This window comes from Branchiostoma lanceolatum, chromosome 11 (assembly GCF_035083965.1).
Source record: "Branchiostoma lanceolatum isolate klBraLanc5 chromosome 11, klBraLanc5.hap2, whole genome shotgun sequence".
NCBI lineage: Eukaryota > Metazoa > Chordata > Leptocardii > Amphioxiformes > Branchiostomatidae > Branchiostoma > Branchiostoma lanceolatum.
In genome coordinates this window covers 3,461,149-3,479,642 of record NC_089732.1, presented here as the reverse complement: position 1 = coordinate 3,479,642, position 18,494 = coordinate 3,461,149, and the positions used below count along the sequence as shown (strand labels likewise).

Below are 18,494 nucleotides of genomic sequence, written 5' to 3'. Positions count from 1 at the left end.
CTCTGGTGGGAACGGGGTGGAAGGGACAGGGAAAATTTGTCTAGTCAGGAGGTCAGTAGTGGAATGCTGCTAATGATAACAGCGGAGAGGTCACTCTACTTTAGGCCAAACATCATTGTTGCTGCTCCCCATAGGAAAGCATGTTAAAATACACTAAAACAAGGCTTCACAAAAGAATTAACCCAAAATTTAATCTTAGAAATTCTTTTCCACCAGATAAGCACAAGGTTCAAGTTTACGAAATGGACCTTAAGAAAAACAGGGTGTTAATATCCTCAAACTTTGAGAAATGCTGACAGTAGTGAAAAGGAAAACTTACTTTTGACTCCAAACGCGTGATGTATTCATCCGCAGGACCCAACAACTCACACCTGTCCTTGCGACAATTAACCTGATTAACTGAACAAATGTTGACCAAACTGGGAAACCTTAGACCATACCTGCTCCTTCTAAATCAAATGATCTCCAGATTGAGCATAAATTTTCAAGGAAATTAATGATTCTAAGGTGGCACTACAGTCCTATTCACATTTGAGCACTACACTGCGCAACGCAACTCTGAGGTCTGCGCTCTAACCAGCTCAGACTCGGAGAAATTGCGCTATCAGCAGCGGGATTTCCCAGAGCCCCCAAACTTATTGGCATTTCATCTAGTCTGTCAAGACCATGATGTCATCCCGGAAAGCTCGGATCCATTCTTCGTGACCTTCCTTAGACTTACATAACATCTTCACCTTATTACCGACTGAGAAACTGCACAGTGTGTAGTGGTTGTCTCAGAGACCCAACAGCAAAACTGTCAGAAACGGTGTCAGTAACAGTCCGTCAGCTCAACGTGCCATTCTTAAGCCCTCCTCCTAATGGACCTGTGGCACGCTTGCGGCGTCGCTGCTTCATACACTGGAATATCTATCATGGGAATATCATTCAAAACGTACAAGTATGACCAAAAAGACAACAAAACACACAAAGCTTAAAACATTCATTTTTGTCGATGATTCCTTGCGTACTTTGTCAATTCGATCGACGCAGCGACGCCGCCAGCGTGCCGTGGGTCCAGTGCCGGAGAGGAGGGGGGGGGGGGGCTTAAGACCTACATAAACTAGAACTCATCATCACCCAGACTCTGGTAAATTGAACTGTCAGAAACGGGTTTCCTCAGAGCCCCCAAACTGATTGGCCCTTCTCAGACTTACCTAAACACAGAAGTCATCGTCTCCTTATAACCGACTGAGAAATTGTGCTGTCAGCAACTGGTTACCTCATAGGCCCAACGACGAAAGGTCTTTCTTACATAAATAGCATATTCAACTTTCCTACTCAGACACGATGTCAGCAATAGTCTGTCTCACATGCCAACCGTGCCTGGGGTTAGTTGACGTAAATGTATAGGCCCCAAATCTAACTGGCCTGTTTCAAACTCGGGAAAGTTTTACTGTCAGCCGCGGGCTTCCTCACTCACTCACTCACTCACTCACTCACTCACTCACTCACTCACTCACTCACTCACTCACTCACTCACTCACTCACTCACTTTCTCCCATAGCTTAGTCAGCCGTCGGGGCAGCAAGGTTCAGTGCTAGTGAAGGTCCACTGCTGGCGGTCTTCCGCCATTTGGTTGGCTGCATGACCAGTCCACTCCTCCCTATCGGTGATCCGGCTTCCTCACAGACATTAAAACTAATTGGCCTTTCTTAGAATTGCATAGCATGGAATCATTTTTCACATTGCCCTCTTACTCTTGGATTCGGAGAAATTGTACACCTCTGGTACGGGCTACGTCTGATGATTCTTACAAATCACCTTTTGCTTCTTGTTCTTTCATTTTGAGACTACCAACTTCTACTTGATGAAGACTTTTATGGCCTGTATACTGACTGTGAGGTTTAGGCTATTGCACACCGGGGTATGCCCCTACTCTTTTTCGAAAGGCGTGGTTGGGATTTTTTTAACGTGCGTGGGGTGTGGCTCTTTCGAAACACGAGACCTCCATTTAACTTCCAATCCGAGGGTAGGTACTCATTTTCACTTGAGTGAGAAAAGTCGTGTAAAGTGGCTTTCCCAAGGGCACAAGATCGGTGACACGGCCGGATTTGAACCCAGAACCACTAGGCTCTAGGCCAAACATGCTGCCTTTACGCCACGCGACTCCACACCTTCCTGAGTCAAACACCGGAAAATGCGCTGACTGCAACAGCCTTCCTCAAAGGCTCAATGTGCCTTGATGATTTTTTTCCAGAAGCCAAGTCCATACGCAAGCGGTCAATAGCAATTTCGCCCATGGGCAGTCAAGAAAAAAAGTTCGTCGATTTTCCAACAAGTGAATTTGAAGCCCATTCTACTTTAAACTACCCGATAATCTGCTTTTGTGATGTTACCATCGTGTGCACCGCACCTTTACACCCCAATTTCTAATTCGTTTAACGGACAAAGAAAGTGCACACGTCGAAAGTTGAGACGATAAAGAAGCAGTCCCCGCGTGAAGAAGACCAAGACACGCCTTTCCACACCGTTTCAGTCGTATAATACACCAGGCCAACAGTGGTGACCTCGGATGATGTACGGACTGGGGAAAATAATTAGAGGTCGCTCTGGGAAGTGCGGGGGGAAATCATAGCCCGGTTGCTTTTGGCAAAGAGTTCTGTGGCTCTTTGAAGACTAAGTACGTGTGTAGAATAGTAGCGTAGGCGGAAGGTTTGCAATGTATAATTCAACAAATTTCAAGACAATCCATCTAGGCATTCTTGAGTTATCGTGTACATAGATGGACACACACACACACATACCAACACACACACGAACGCTATACAAAACATAACCTTCTCATCGAAGGTAACAAACATGGACGGCAACAACATTTGGTACAATTGTTAGAAACCGATGTAAGAGTCATGATGGAAAGCAGCATTACAGCCAACATATTGCTAATGCTATGGTCACAATTGTCCCGGTGCCCGTAGGGGGTGAAGCAAATATGTATTGCTGAACATGAGGGGGGGGGGTAACTCTCGGTGTCCTAACGATTAGATTACGGCGTCTATTTGTTACCGGGTCCCAGGGTGATTTCAACGCCGAGTTTAAAAAAAAATCCCGGGTCCCGGTCGTGCGCAAAAATTGCTCGGTAGCCACAGGGTGTTCCAAGAGGCCACATAGGGTTCACGCGCCCCAAAAGTGGAAAAAAAAGACAGCTCGTAAACTACCCGGCGGGGCCTTTGTTTCTAATTGTTACCGTAGCATTAGGGCACAACTCATAACGATACAAATGATGACTCCCTGCAGGTTCTATATAATTTCGTTTGCATATTATTTGTAAATACATATTTAAAAGCCATACAATCCATTATGGTCTAGTCGTGGTTTGATGATTTCATTTGATGCTTAGCCTTGTCGTTCTAGGATGTAAGCATGGTTTGTTACGCCACTTTTCACAAACAGTATACGCCGCAATGATTGCGGGATGCGCGCTGACGCGTGCGAGTAAAGAGGAACCATACAAAGGTAAACGACGCGCAATCCGTGCATAAGGACTAGCGGAAGTTTCTAAGATTGAAGCAACTCCCAAGGTTATAACTTAACGGCACGCGCGCGGTTTGAGTCGGCATTAGAAACGCGACAACAGCAAGGAGCTGGCATTAAGTACGTCTTGCGAGTGTTCCGAATTCTGGGCAGTATAATAGTACTTATACCTAATAGTATGTACTATAAGGCTGCTGAATTTGGCGCCTGCGTCACAACTTGAGATGAAAAGGCAGATGTCCTCAGATGGCATTTGGGGATGTGGAATATGGCCTCTTTGTGACTCAGTGGAGAAACTCAGATTATCACACTGGATCACAGGACGACTATAGACGAGTTTTGGTAGCTGGTACTGTAATTGTAGATATACGACGTGCACTTTGGTATTTTTGCCAGTCGAGTCTGCAAATGTCTCAGCAATAGGTGTAGCTTTCAAGCATATGTTCAACATATGTTTAAAGATGGGATGTATTTGAGACCTAGAATGAATGCTCCTCTGTATTGGAGGGATATGTATTGTGTAGTTTTTGAAGCGTTGATCAAAGACGAAGAAAGATCCACCGCAATATGACTTATCGACCTTCACTTCCCATGATATGCTCCTTTGATGTTAAGTTGTGCCCCTGGGAAAGGCACTTAACACGACTTCGGTTCGGGACGGCCTCAGGATAAGAAGTTAAATGGGGGTCCCGTGTTTGAGAAGAGCCACACCTCGAGCATGCAAAAGCACCAAAAAAAAGCATGGATCTTTGCCGGTGTGAGTGTATCAAATGAATCTGTCCGAGTATGCAGCTTGTATTGTTCAGTACAAGTCTTGTGTGTTACGCCTTGATGCGGTTTACCAAATATACAATACAAACAAATAAACAAAGAAGCACTGGTCAGTCTTAATCGGATGTGCCACAAAAACATTCAAGTTGGTTTATAGACGCTTCTCAGTGAAAGGTTTCGTGATCATGTTTTACCACACCATTCTCTGCACAACACACTCTGATATTCATTCTTAATGAGTCTTCCTAAAATGTTTCACTGAAGCTTATTTTGAAAGCTGCACGTATCGAACAAGGTCGCAGCGCATCAAACACCTTTCCACCGAGCTCCCCGCTGTATCTTGGCGGCGGTTGCCACAATGGAGCGCCGCGGGCTTCAAGCGAAGACTAATGAGTTATGAACTACCGTGGAGTTTCTGTCGTGTTGACATTTCAGCACAGCTTAGTCGTGAATTGCACTAATGTAAATTTAGTTTTGATGTCCTTGAAAATAAGTCAAATCAATGTCCGCAACACGATTTCGCTTGTTGCTACATCTTCATGTTTAGTCAAAATGCTGTCATTTTAACATTTCAGCACAGCGCAGTCGTGAATTGCACTGATGTAAATTTAGATTTACTATCGTCGAAAACAAGTCGAGTCAATGTCCGCAACATGATTTGCTACAACTCCATGTTTAGTCAAAATGCTTCCGTGTTGATATTGTAGCACAGCGAAGTTGTAAATTGCACTAATGTAAATTTAGTTTTGATGTCCTTGAAAACAAGTCAAGTCAATGTCCGCAACACGATTTGTTGCTTCAACGCCATGTTTAGGCAAAGTTCTGTCATGTTGACATTTTATCACAGCGAAGTCGTAAATTGCAATGATGCAAATTTAGATTTGCTGTCCTAGAAAACAAGTCAAGTCAATGTCCGCAACACGATTTCGCTTGTTGACACAACGCCATGTTTTGGCAAAGTTCTGCCATGTTTACATTTCAGCACAGCGCAGTTGTAAATTGCATTGATGCAAATTTAGATTTGATGTCCTAGAAAAGAAGTCAAGTCAATGTCCGCAACACGATTTCGCTTGTTGATACAACTCCATGTTTAGTCAAAATGCCGCCATGTTAACATTTCAGCACAGCGAAGTTGAAAATCGCATTCGTGTAAATGCACTTTTCCTTTCCTCAAACACAAGTCACGTCAAGTCAACGCCATGTTTAGGCAAACTTCTGTCATGTTGACATTTCAGCACAGCGCAGTCGTAAATTGTACCGATGTAGATTTAGATTTGCTGTCCTAGAAATCAAGTCAAGTCAATGTCCGCAACACGATTTCGCTTGTTGGTACAACGCCATGTTATGTCAAAATGCTGCCATGTTAACATTTAAGCACAGCGAAGTTGTGAATCTCAATCATGTAAATGTGCTTTCGAATTTCCTTTCCTCAAACACAAGTCAAGTCAATGTCCGTAACACGATTTCACTAGGTGGTACAATTACAACGTCATGTTGAGTTAAAATGCTGTTATGTTGTAAACCACATTGGTGTGAATTAACTTCTTCTGTCCTTGAAAAGAAGAGGAGTCAATGTCCTCAACACGATTTCGCTTGAAGGTCTTCAGACATGCTGGTTCGAACGTGCTCCAACTAAAGATGTGGCATAGAAACTAGTAAAATGCAGCAAAAGTATGGAAATCAGTACTTCGGGAAGGAGCCCAAGCTTTATTATCATTATGTTGCTAGAAGAACTCCAGATAATCAAAGGGGATGTTTTAAGAGAGCAGAAGAATAATTCCAGTAGATGACTCTATCGGTTGAGTAATGACCAATTGTCCCGGGTGCCTGGTCTATAATGAGTATGTTTGGGTTTAAAACCTGGGAGCAGCTGGATCTACACGACACTTCACAGGTACATGTAATTGAAAAGCATACCATGCATCGAAACACCAGTATGCAAGAGATGTGTGGGTATGCTTAGGAAATAAGGTTGAGTAGAAAAAAAAAAGATTTTCTGCAAGTCTGACCTGTATAGGAAACTATGCATTTATTAGTGTGATCTATTTCTGCATTGGCCACAAAAATGTAAAGGTAACGGTAGTTCTATAACCCTTTTGAGGCCGAAGGGGCAGTAGGCTGTTATCTATTGTGTCTAAGGCACGGCATTGGAAGGCGGAGCCCAACCCTCTCCTCCCATCACCTTTTACCTCCCCAACCGAAGTCACGTACCCATTGTTACACCTGAGTGGAGTCTGGAAAGTCGTGCAAAGTCGGTGATTTGTCAGGGGATTTAAAACCAACACCCTAAGCGTAACACCAACACGACACCAACATTGTCCACAACTGCAACTGAAATAGGAACGTTTTTATATCAATCACATTCAGCAGTGATGATGAGCTGTCAAAGAAGAAAGAGTAGGAACCTATTTTAAGCCTAAAGATTGGAATCTATTTTCTGAGCCTTAGATCCCCTCCCGGAATAGCTTTGTTAGCGTCTGGGAGGCGTCAAGCCTTGTTAAATCTTCCCGAGCCAATTTGTTACTGTAAGAAAATCTCTCAGACGTTAACTCTTATCTTTATCGCTATAATGGGCGACTCTCCGCACGGTGTCCTAACTAGCGGAAAATCAGGATGGCTTTAGATGTGATGCTAACTATGGCCCCCATTCCACCAGAGGGCGATCGCGCTGTGCTCTCACTACGACCTAAATCGGATTGGTCTAATCCTTGATTTCAAAATTGGAATATCATCAAAATCTTAAAGAATGGCTGAAAAGACAACAAAATACACAAAGCGAAAAATATAAGTTTTCTATATATGAAATCCGTTGAGTAGTGTGTTAAATTTTAGGTCGCAGAGAGCGCGCGGCGAGAGCGCCATCCTAGTGGTAGGCGTGTGGGAGGCGTCTAGCTCCCCGAGCCAATTTTCTACGGAAGAAAATCTCTCAGACGTAAACATTTGTCTTTATCACTATAATGGGTAACTTTCCGCACGGTGTCGTCACTGGTGGAAGATCATGGTGGCTTTAAATGTGATTTAGGCCTCTGCTAAGTAATACCACAGTATATGGCTGCCAAGATTTCGTTAAGCCGGCTTTTGATCTGAAACCTAGTTATATTCTTCAGGCCATAACTTTTCATTTGCGTTGACAAAATGTCCCACACTTTCGAAGTAAATCTTACTAATAGCATATTTTGTTGAATCGCTGTGACGTAAACACGGCTGAGTGAAGTTGAACACCACACGTTGACTATATTTTGAGACTACTAGTATACGGCGTCCAAACAAGGGTCTTCTAAGGACAGCTTCAGATTGAAAAACCTAATGCATTCTTGAAATTCTGATCATTTGCATTGACGTAGTTAGAAAGCAATTTTTATTGATGATTGATAGGTTGTTATGGCTTCTAACCTCATGACGTTCAAACGTAAGTTTTTGGACGTCAGCCTTGGGTTTGGCAACTTGTGTCCAATGTAGATGTAGTCTTTTTAATTTGCGTTGACGCAACATCGCACAATTTAGAGGCAAGTTGGGTAAATGATGATATACTTTTATAGATGGCCATCACGCACGGTTACGGAGTTCTCCATTAATGGATATTTAATTGAAGAGGCATGCCAAGCGTGGCAAAGGTCTTGCATCAGCAAACAGCTTTTAACGACGGGGCGGGAGGCGATTTTCCTGCCGTGAAAGGAATATGCAAAATCTGTATCTCTTTAAGAGTTCCACTCTATGATAGTTCTACGAAAATACGATTTTTTCAAAAACATAAATCCTAGGTTGATAAGTCTGATTTCTTGTTGTTTTTTTTCTGAGCTGGTATTACGTATTTGCTACTCCTACGTCCACCAGTTTATTGGTCAAAAGAATAGAAGTTTATTAGGCAATATAGTGGAAGGTGCCGTTATCGGACATGAATCTATACATCCACTGGTGTATGACGCTGGCAGAACGCCACTCTTCCTTCCATTCCGGTCCGGTAGACTGTTAAATTTGAATTGATCAGAAGCGAGTATGATATGATGCATTTAATGCTTGGCAGCGGTGGTTAAAGAAAGAGTGGTATCGTGGTTTAAGAAGACCTCCTAACCACAGTAAAGAATAGAAAAGAAAACTGAAGTGGTACGGCCACGTATCACGGTCATCGGGACTAGCCAAAACTATCATGCAGGTAACCGTCCAGGGAGGAAGAAAGACAGAAGGATAATATCCGACAATGGCTAGGCATGACACGAAGAGAAACGCTAAAAAAACACCAGAAAACCCAGAAGGTGGTTGCCAAATCTTCTGTATTGCCCCAAATGTCTAATAGTTAGACAAAGAGATAGATGAGATCAAAGGACATGATGAGTCATCGTGGTTTAGTTCGTGAACTTTTTGCTCACCCTAACACCTAAGAGAGAGATGATGGAACGTACGCGTTACGAATTTTTCGATAAATCCGCAGCTGTGTAAAGATGTTGAACTGCCAAGAGGTACCAGTTTCTCCCCTACTCCTATAGAGTGCGCAGTCCAGTGGTTAGCGATCTTGCCTCTGGAACTAGAAGCCGCGAGTTCGATCCCGGCTGTGTCGCTCACCCGACATGCACGCTGCCGTCCTTAGGACAGGACGTTAAGCCGTGGTCCATTGTTCATTGTGCTTGTCGAAAAGAGCTAGGGGAATTTCCCCGGTACAAGAAACCTGCAAATACTGCACATAGCGTCTGTGTTCTCTGTCACGATCAATGGAAGATTAGCTCTTCAGTGAGCTGAACTGGAGCAAGAGCCCTGTCCAGATCACTTAACCCGTGAATACTGACCCTTGTATGACCTCTGGTCAAACCTGTTTTCCCTACCTAATCGACCTTGTCACAATAAAAACTTGATCAACTGATCAAAGAAGGTCGTGGACCAGATTCTAGTTCATCGAATTTCTGTCTGACCTTCCTTAACATTGACTTAGTGGACTCCGGAAGGAGACAGGGTAACATTAGCGTAAGACTGGTCAGACTATGAGCTTTAGGTATAATCCTCTCATCCATTAAGAGATTGAACTCCTGGTATGAACGCTCCATTTGGTGATTGACGAAAGAATCAACCATGAAGGCCGAAGAGTAGGAGATGCAGAAGGGCTTTCAGGACCTCCGCTTAACAAACCAGATCCCTACGGATAATGTTCTACTAATCAATTATTGATGAAATTTAAGAATAGGATCTGGGCTTTCGTATAAGATGAAGGTTAACATTTCATACATGATAAAGATTTATCATTGTGACCACATTGCAGCCATTGGACATGATCTTACTTGTACTTGAGGTTTTCTCGGCGTATCGTAAGATCAGCATCCTCACTGACTGTGGATATCTTTAGGGCTTACAAAGAACCACAAGAGCTTACTAAGCTTACTTACCTTGTTGATAGTGGTGATGACAAAGATGCTGGTACTTTGTCAAGCTTTCCTGATAAGCAATCTACAGCTAGTTCCCATAGGTAAAAGACCAATGCCCATTTATAAGGATAAAAGTGATTGTTTTTCTACCCGAAAGAAAACCATAAGGGTAGCAAATGACGGTTTCAGATATAAGATGTACAAATCAGCAGGATTGAGGATTAAGAAAATATTCATCCTACGCCAAAATGCCTTTTGAAACGTGTCTGCGTTAGCACAAGGCCTCTTGCTAATGTCTTATGCAAACATTACGCCGCCCATCGCGGTTTTTATGTGCAGCTGTAACTGCTCCACTTATACTTAGAACGTAGAAACTGTGCTTGGCCTTAAATGACACTGCATTGGAACGGACTAGGAAAAAGAAAGAGAGTAACAAATACCATGGACGATAACAGTTGAGCTGGACATGGTAGATATGGGCAATAACCCATAGGGGGTACAGCGGTACACAGTGCACTAAAGACGCTGGGGCGTAATTTTGGCCCATCTCAGCGTCCTCTTGAATGCGGCAGGAATGGCTATTATGATGAATGCGCTCAAGTTCCAGAAAACGGTTCTATAGATGGAGGAACATATTTGTGTATGGCCAGATTCACATCACAGATAAAATGCTTTGACCCAACAACTCACATCTGCCCTTGCGACAATTAAACTGATGAACTTATTTTCGTTCTTCCTGTATTTGATTCAATTGTATTGTTCCTGAATTGACAATATTGTATTTAATTGGCGGACTCCAGGAAGATTGGTGTATAAATTGTTAAGATTGTACACTAATGGAGATCTGAATAAAACAAACAAACAAACTGAACAGATGTTTACCAGGATGTGGATGCCAGATTCGGGAAAGTTTTACTGTCGGCAGCAGGATTCCTAAAGCCCCCCTCTCACTGGGCAACAGATGGTGATTTTGATGAATGCACTCAATTTCCAGAAAACGGTTCTATCGTTGGAGGAACATATTTGTGTATGGCCAGATTCACATTACTGATAAAGTGCCTTGACCATACCTCTCGGTCCATACGGTGTCAAATAGGGAATATAGATCATATTCGCTGGCTGATTTTAACTGCATCTTTAATGCAGGCAAAACTCCATAGGTAGAGAATTCATTACATTGGCTCGTCGCCAGCGCAATGGCTCTGTGCCGTTGATGAAGAAAAGCTGTTGACATAAAATCGGTTGCTATCGACACTTGACTTTGCGTCAGGGAGCACAAGTCTGTAATTAGTCCACTAGACGGCGATCGCGCTGCGCTCGCGCTGCGACCTAACGTGAATTTGTGCAACCCTTGACTTTATAATTGGAATATCATGCAAAATGCACAAGTATGAGTGAAAAGAAAACAATACACACAAGGCGTAAAAAGATTGTTTTTAAATCTATGAAATTCGTCGAGAGTTCTGTTAAATCTTAGGTCGCAGAGAGCGCGCGATGAGAGCGCCGTCCTAGTGGAATAGGGGTATAACTATTTGCGATGTTTGATGTTTTGCTTTACTTTTATCGTTGTGGTTAGTCCAGTATGTATACTTTGCTCCAGGCTATCTGATGACAAACTGAAGTACATAGCCCATAGACCTTACGGATCACGCATATCGGTCAACCACATTATTGATACCGTTGGAAATGGTCGTGCGGTCGCCTGTCGGATATCAATCACCAAAAATGGAGACAGGGTGTAATTAACTTTGCTGCTCAACCAAAACAGAAGACATCAAACAAGGATAAAGTCGGTCAATAACATGGTAAAGGCAATGGCTTAAAACCGCCCCTTGTGTGATCTTAAGTACAGAAGGGCCATTGAATTCTCAGGCAACAGTATCGGAATTCGTACAGTAGGCAATATTGCCGTAGCAAGCAGAATTTTAAATCTATTCGCAATCAAATATTATGATTGCAGAAACATTTCAGTCAGGAGAGCAAGGAAATAGTAGCATAGACCCGGCCTGCCACATCAACCTCGACTTACGGTATATGATTTGGCTTTAACACTTGGTTGTATGAATATTGTTGTTTTAGTTATTGTTACTTTTTGTCAATTAATTTACCTTATTTTCTTCTATATATTATATAGTAAGTTTATTGATTGATTCGTACATCCATTCCTCTCTAAAATACATGGCAGTATATGATTTGGCTTTAACACTCGGAAATTCAGTCTGTGTAACTATGTCATTCTGTACAGGGCACACCTGTAAAGCAGTGTTTTAAGCACTGTATAAAGAAAGCAGAAATAAATTACTAAATAAATTATACATAATGATTCGTTTGAACCCTTGCGTCTTCTTTGTGACATTTGCTGCTCTTATATATCATTTTTGTTCTACACATCCGTAAAATGCGCTGTTAATTTTCTATAACTGCCTATCTTGATGGGCCATCAGGTATTGGAATTGAACGACCGGGAAAAGTGGGACAAGGTTTATCGATTTTTCCCTTCTCTACAACTTTTATAATGGATTCTGCAATATAAAAGTAATATTTAAGGCCATGATGGGCACGACAAATTATGATGTGACCTGGTTTAGTCTGTGTTGGTACTGTCGTATGTAATCTACATCTACATCTAGTTGATAAGACTTTTGAGTCTTCGCTGAAGAAAAAGGTCGCGGTTCAATTTCATGCTCCAGTGCAAGTCTGGCACAATTATGATACGATGAATGAATGTATGGATGAATGAATGAATTAATGAAATGTTCATTAGTATGATCCGATAAGACATTAAAGTACATTTCAGTCAAAGGGCTGAATTGCAAACTTTTTTTTTTACAAATGATACTTGAATGAGACTTGAATGAACGAAAAATGTAGTTGAAATTTTCCTTAATTCAATAGGGCTGTACTTGAAGATCTCTAGGACAAGAAAAAAATATGTAAAATTTCCTAAATCTATAAGCTCTATGTGTAAACATAGATCTATAAGCTCCCCACGTAAACGGACGGATTATTCAGTGTAAATGTAGATGTATGTTCAGCATTACGTTCCCGTCTGGCTCGCATCTGGAATCCGCACGCCTGGGGACTATTCGCAACATTGCCTCAGGTCTTTACCGACATGGATAATCAAAATGCATGGTTCACAGACTGTAGTGTCTGTATAGAGTACTTTCAGGGGTCTTGCACAGCAATTTTTTTGTATACTAATTTTCTGTATGTATTATCACTGTATGTACATTACTTGTTTTATCTTATGTAACGCAGGGCTATTCTCCAAGCAGAGGTTTTGGTCGGGTGGGGTAGTAGTGGCCGAGTTTTTTCTTACGTTAATTGGCCTCCACTACTACCCCATCCGACCAAAACCTCTGCTTGGAGAATAACGCAGGGCCCCATTGCAAAGCAGTGTCAATCACCGAGTTGGGCTGCCCTGGGTAAAGATGACAGAATCTAAAAAAAAAGACAATTGCAAATGTACAACAACTGCAATATCGTTCAGTGACAAAGTAGGTTACGTAATTACAGACATGGCTGGGCGCCTATTCCCCCGACAATACATTCTCCAAGTAGAGGTTTCAGAGCTAGGAGTGGCCGCGATTTTTAACTCCTAGCCCTCTCACAGCAAAAGACAATTGCAAATGTACAACAAGTGCAATATTGTTCAGTGATACAGTAAGTTATAAACACGGCTTGGTACCTATTCCCTGAACAATATATTCTCCAAGCAGAGGTTTTCTCAGAGAGAGCTAGGCGTGGCCACGACTTTTAACGTGGATGGAGAGATCACGACCACATCTAGCTTTCTCGACAGGAACCTCTGCTTGGAAAATACGGACAATAGTCATTTGCGAATAACGATTTCTACTTGTGCAAACTAGGAGGTATTAATCACATTCTAGCTACCGTTAATTGAAATGTATTGTAACTACTGTATTTTTCTCTCTTGGGATCCAGCAGTTGACAAGAAATTGATCATAGATCCCACAGTGCGTCTACGTTCGACGACAAGTCTGCAGTTAACTCCAGCTGTCTGCATCAAATGAAACGAAATTTCGAAGACTACTCTTCAAGGTTTTGTCTTAAGACAGATTCTAATGTGGATTGTAGTGGTCCTATTATATATTAGTGACCTTAAGAGAGGCCTAGTTGATACAAATTGTTGACCGGTTGAATGTCTCGAGTTTGCCAACTATTTATTGGTAAAACATTGACATATGTCTTTGTAACGTAGCCGCTGTGAATTCAACTCAATAGCTGTCATTTCACATCTGTCGAGGGTCCGGGCAACAGAAGACATCTTTATGGACGACACCTAAGCTCCATTTTTGTGGACGACACCTAAGCTATTGGATATTTTCATATGGATTCGCAAAGCCATATCTTCTTAATGTAAACAGCCGTATTCAAAAACACCAAATCTACCTTAAAAACAAACTTCACAGTTCTACCACAAGAACTTTGTATTTGCAAAATGCTCCATGAACAGTTGTCACGTTTGCATTAAAAAGAAGACAAACCTTTTCCGTACTGGCGTCGCTGCGCCCCAGTGTTAGAAGGTCCCTCAGAACGAAACAGAACGACCCACACGGGAAGACTGGCACCGCAGGAATATACCGCGCGCCTTCGCTGTACCGCTTTTATTCACCACTTCTGAGCATGGGCAGTAGACGCTACGTACGTCTGCTCATCAGGGAAATCCGTGGCCGCTTAAAGCCGCCGTCGTTACCTGGATAGGTGCTAGGGGGTCTTGCTTTTGATATGAGACGAAAGCCCCCGTCTCACTGGACCCGCGGCACGCTGGTGGCGTTGCTGTGTCCTAATCTTGCTTTTGTGTTAGCTTTCACTTGATGATATAGCCATGCAAAACGTGCAATCATGACTTAAGAGACCGAGATCGAGAAAAAGCAAAGCCACATATGTATCTGTAACGCTGTAAATTCAATTCAAAGCCTGAAAAGATTGTTTTTATCGATGAAATTCGTTGAGTGCTCTGTTAGATATAGCTCGGTCGTATCATCGTGCCGCGTGTCCTGTGAGATAGAGCTGAAGCAGCGCGGAGGAAGTCTACATCACATTCATGGCAGGCGGAGTTTTTCTTAGGAGTATTCAAACCAACAGGAAATTGCAATTCGGAAGAAGATTAGGGACTTGTCAGCGGAGATAAATGAATTGTACAGTAATAGGCTTACTAATTTGTCAATTGACAATCATCTTACACGTACTTTCCACTATGATCTATGTCTGCGTCGTAAGTTTAAATGATAGCGACAATACAAATCTGATCTAAGACAAAATAAAAGTATATTCAAATAGTTCTTAACATTTGATTTATTCATATATAAAAATTATAAGAACAATAAATGAGCTGGTAACTTGCATGTATCTGGTATTTGATTTGTTGCTCAAAGAGGGGCAACTAAAACAACGTTGAGACAGATCGCGACGGATGCGTATCTTTTTTTCGGAACTCTGTATGGAGTTAATGATCGTATATTTTACTTGTGAATTAATCATGATGTTAACCTCATACAAATGGCATTTCAGCCAGCCATCCATCCCCTCATTTATCCAGGTGGCGTAGTTTATTGCCCACAAACTAATTGACAACACCTATAGGAACAGCCACAGTGATGTATGACAGTCATTTGCGAGGTTCAGTGAACAGTGCTAGAGGCTTTTGTAATGATCACCTTTCTACACGACGTACTCTAAATCAAAGCTATTGCTGTTGTACATCCTGTCAAAGGCGACAAAAATAAGACAGTGGTACGAGAAGACCAAATGGCTCAGCGACGAAGAAAAATATGCGGTCTCCGTGTTGCGCGCCTTTGCAAGGTAGATAGAATTAAACACGGCAATTGAAAGCAAATATAAGCATCTGTTTAATAGGCAGCGACTGGGTTTCCTGCGGTGTAGATATGTTATATGCCGTGAATTGTTTCATCAGGTTGGTAAGTCACTGAATAAAAAACTCTCTGTACACAACCAAATGATGTATTCAACTGACGTTTCGGTGACCATCTGTCACCTATACCTTTCTCGGGGGATTTTTGCCTGGTTCACATTGTATTGCATAGATGTTGTTAATCATAATTGCGTTCCCAAATTATTCATCAAGAATGCTGAAGATGGTTTTCTTTTTACTATTTCTTTCGCCACACGATGTCTCCCACATTTTCTAAAAGCTTTAAATCTTTTATTTTCATTTCGTATCCAACATAGCACGCAAATATATTTACATGCTTGAATACTACCAGTACCCTTGCTTTTGCACGTATACACAGCACGCTTGGGCAAGGACGGTAGTACCCACGGTAACTTTAATAGAATCTATTGTTTACCGGGTATACAGACAGTCTATCGATATATTTAATCGTTTGAAAGTCTGCTAGTTCTATCCGGCTCCAGGAAAATTATGTTATTGGTGTTTCTTTGTGTACCTACGTCCTGTTGATGATGGCCTCGGGGGAGGGACAAGGTCTTGCAAGGGGTCGTCGTTCTGAAGCATGTATTTGAAGAGATAATCAGCAAGCGGTTCTGCACCTGTCAATGCTCGTTACTATGTAGAACTATTTACACCATCAGCAGAGATGAAAGACTGATTCCGCCAGCTGTTTAAGAAAGTGGTTTGTTTCTTACTGCTTGCTTCAGGACTGACTAGATTCCTGGCGTTCCTGGCTTGACGTGTTCTTGAGAATGGTATTTAACACGACCCATGTGTACCAGCGGGTACCTGACTTCGGTTGCGGTGGAAGGAGAGGGATGGGCTCCACCTTCCAATACCATGTTGTAGACACAGTAGATAACGACCCACTGCCCCTACGGCCTCCAAAAAAAGCTATACGACTTACTTTGCCTTTCTTTTACTTAGAGAACTTAAAGAAAAGGTTTGCCACACTGAGAAATAAAGAGAATCAGACACCAGAATATTAAGACAAATGCTAGAATAACGGTTAAATAACCACAAAAAAACCCACAGCAGTCATCTGGTAAAAAAACTGTTTTCCTCCGAGAAGACGTCGTAACGCATGATAACGTATGACCTTAATTTAACATGTACGCAAAGACCGTATGTCTGTATTCCAGTAATTCCTGGTCGACGTTTACTTGCGCAAAGCCCCAGCTGAACTAATCATTGCCCACAAGCAATAATGGTTACGCTTACACACATGCGTTTAGATGTCCAATTAAGTGTCGGACTACTCATAACTGTATTTGAAATAAACTTTGTTAAGAATTACATCCCCTTCCCGCATTGTTAAACTAAAGGGGATATGTTTACGGTCTACAAGTGTCTTTCCGGCCTTATCTAATTCTGTAGCCCGTCTAAATCATATATAAGATATACATATTACCACGCGAACTGATGTAATGGTAAGATGATTTGATTCTGGAGTAATCAGCATGACAGATGGACTACTAGGTTGGACAAATACATATAGTCAAAAGTGGGATCAGGACGACTTGGACCATTACCAACTCGGCCAATCCCAAATCTGGTCAACTCGGTGCATCGCCCTGGTCAACTCGGGACATCGCCCTGGTCAACTCCAATTGCTGGAGAAATACGAATTCTTCTGTGCTATTTGAATATTGGAAAATAGTAAACCTATCTTGCATATAAATTGCAGTGGGTATTTCTCTAAATAAAAGATCCTACCTCCCCACCAATGTAAGAAGTCAGAAGTGTATACAAAAATGTTTCATACCTTTGTATAATTTGCGACTACCATGCTTTTTTGTGCATTTGTGATCCAATAACATAGGCATAGACCTTTTTGAAAAATATATCAAACACGTTTGAAAATGTACATCTCATTCCAGCTCAATGTTTTCATGCGTTTCCTACGATTGAACAGCTTTTGGAACCTTTCAACTCACAATGCCGTGAATTGAAACTTTCATAAGGTTGAACCTGTACCGTATACTAAGTTATAGTTTTACGGATTTTTTTTCTTTTTGTGTGCCCAAAATTTAATATTGAAAGCACTTAAAATCCACTTCCTATGTTACATATGAAAGACCAAGAACATGCCAGCCACTTGCCCGCACGCCAGGCAGCCATTTACACCTACATGTCCATAGATGAAATACAACAGATGGTATTTTGCGATAGGATACAGCACAGCCGTCAATAGCAACTTTTGGAGGGTCCCATTAGTGCTTTCAGTGCGATAGAAATGACTGCTGGGACAATGTGACTAGACCAGTGGTCTGAGGCTTTAGGCAACTATAGCTATGCACAAACCAATTTGTCTTCTGTAGTCATGCATCTCTGGCTATATGATAGCGTAGAATTTGATGTAGTTGTCGAAGTAACAACAACAAAAGCGGCATGTTGTAGTAGTAGTCGTCCACTGTTCTCTGATGCTGCAGTAGTCTGAACACCATGCAGCTGCAATCAGTCAGTCAATATGTTGTAGACAAGGGAATTTTGAGAGCAAACAAGACGATCTCTGGATCACCAGTACTACAGTACCAAGGAAAGATGCTTTGTACTTTCCGTACAAAATCCAAATTCGGTGGCGTCGTGTTGTCCTTTTAAAAGGCACTTAACACGAGGTTCCTCACTCCACCCAGGTGTCAAAATGGGTACCTTCGGTCGGGGAGGTAAAAGGCAGTGGAAGGAGAGGAATAGGCCCCACCTTCCAATACCGTGTCCTAGACACAGTGGATAACAAACCACTGCACCTACTGCCTCAAAAAGGCTATTGGACTACCTTTACACTCCCATCTGTAAACATCCAAGGTTGTGGAACATGCGGGCGGGTACCCCGTGTAGAAGACCTCGGGTTCCACAATGGTGTATTGTAATTAGCTCATTGAATCTAAGATAGACTAACAATCATTAATTGTTTTCGA

At 42.1% G+C, this 18,494-nt stretch overlaps 1 protein-coding gene across 1 annotated transcript in view; it reads right to left on the bottom strand.

Annotated features, from left to right (window-relative positions):
• Positions 1 to 14,262, bottom strand: part of LOC136445124 (probable G-protein coupled receptor 139) — a 30,771-nt gene extending 16,509 nt beyond the window's left edge. Inside the window, exon 1 of the mRNA XM_066442985.1 lies at positions 14,150 to 14,262. The gene's annotated coding sequence lies outside the window, so the exon portion shown is untranslated. The remainder of the gene's footprint in view (positions 1 to 14,149) is intronic.
• Between the last annotated feature and the right edge of the window lie 4,232 nt (positions 14,263 to 18,494).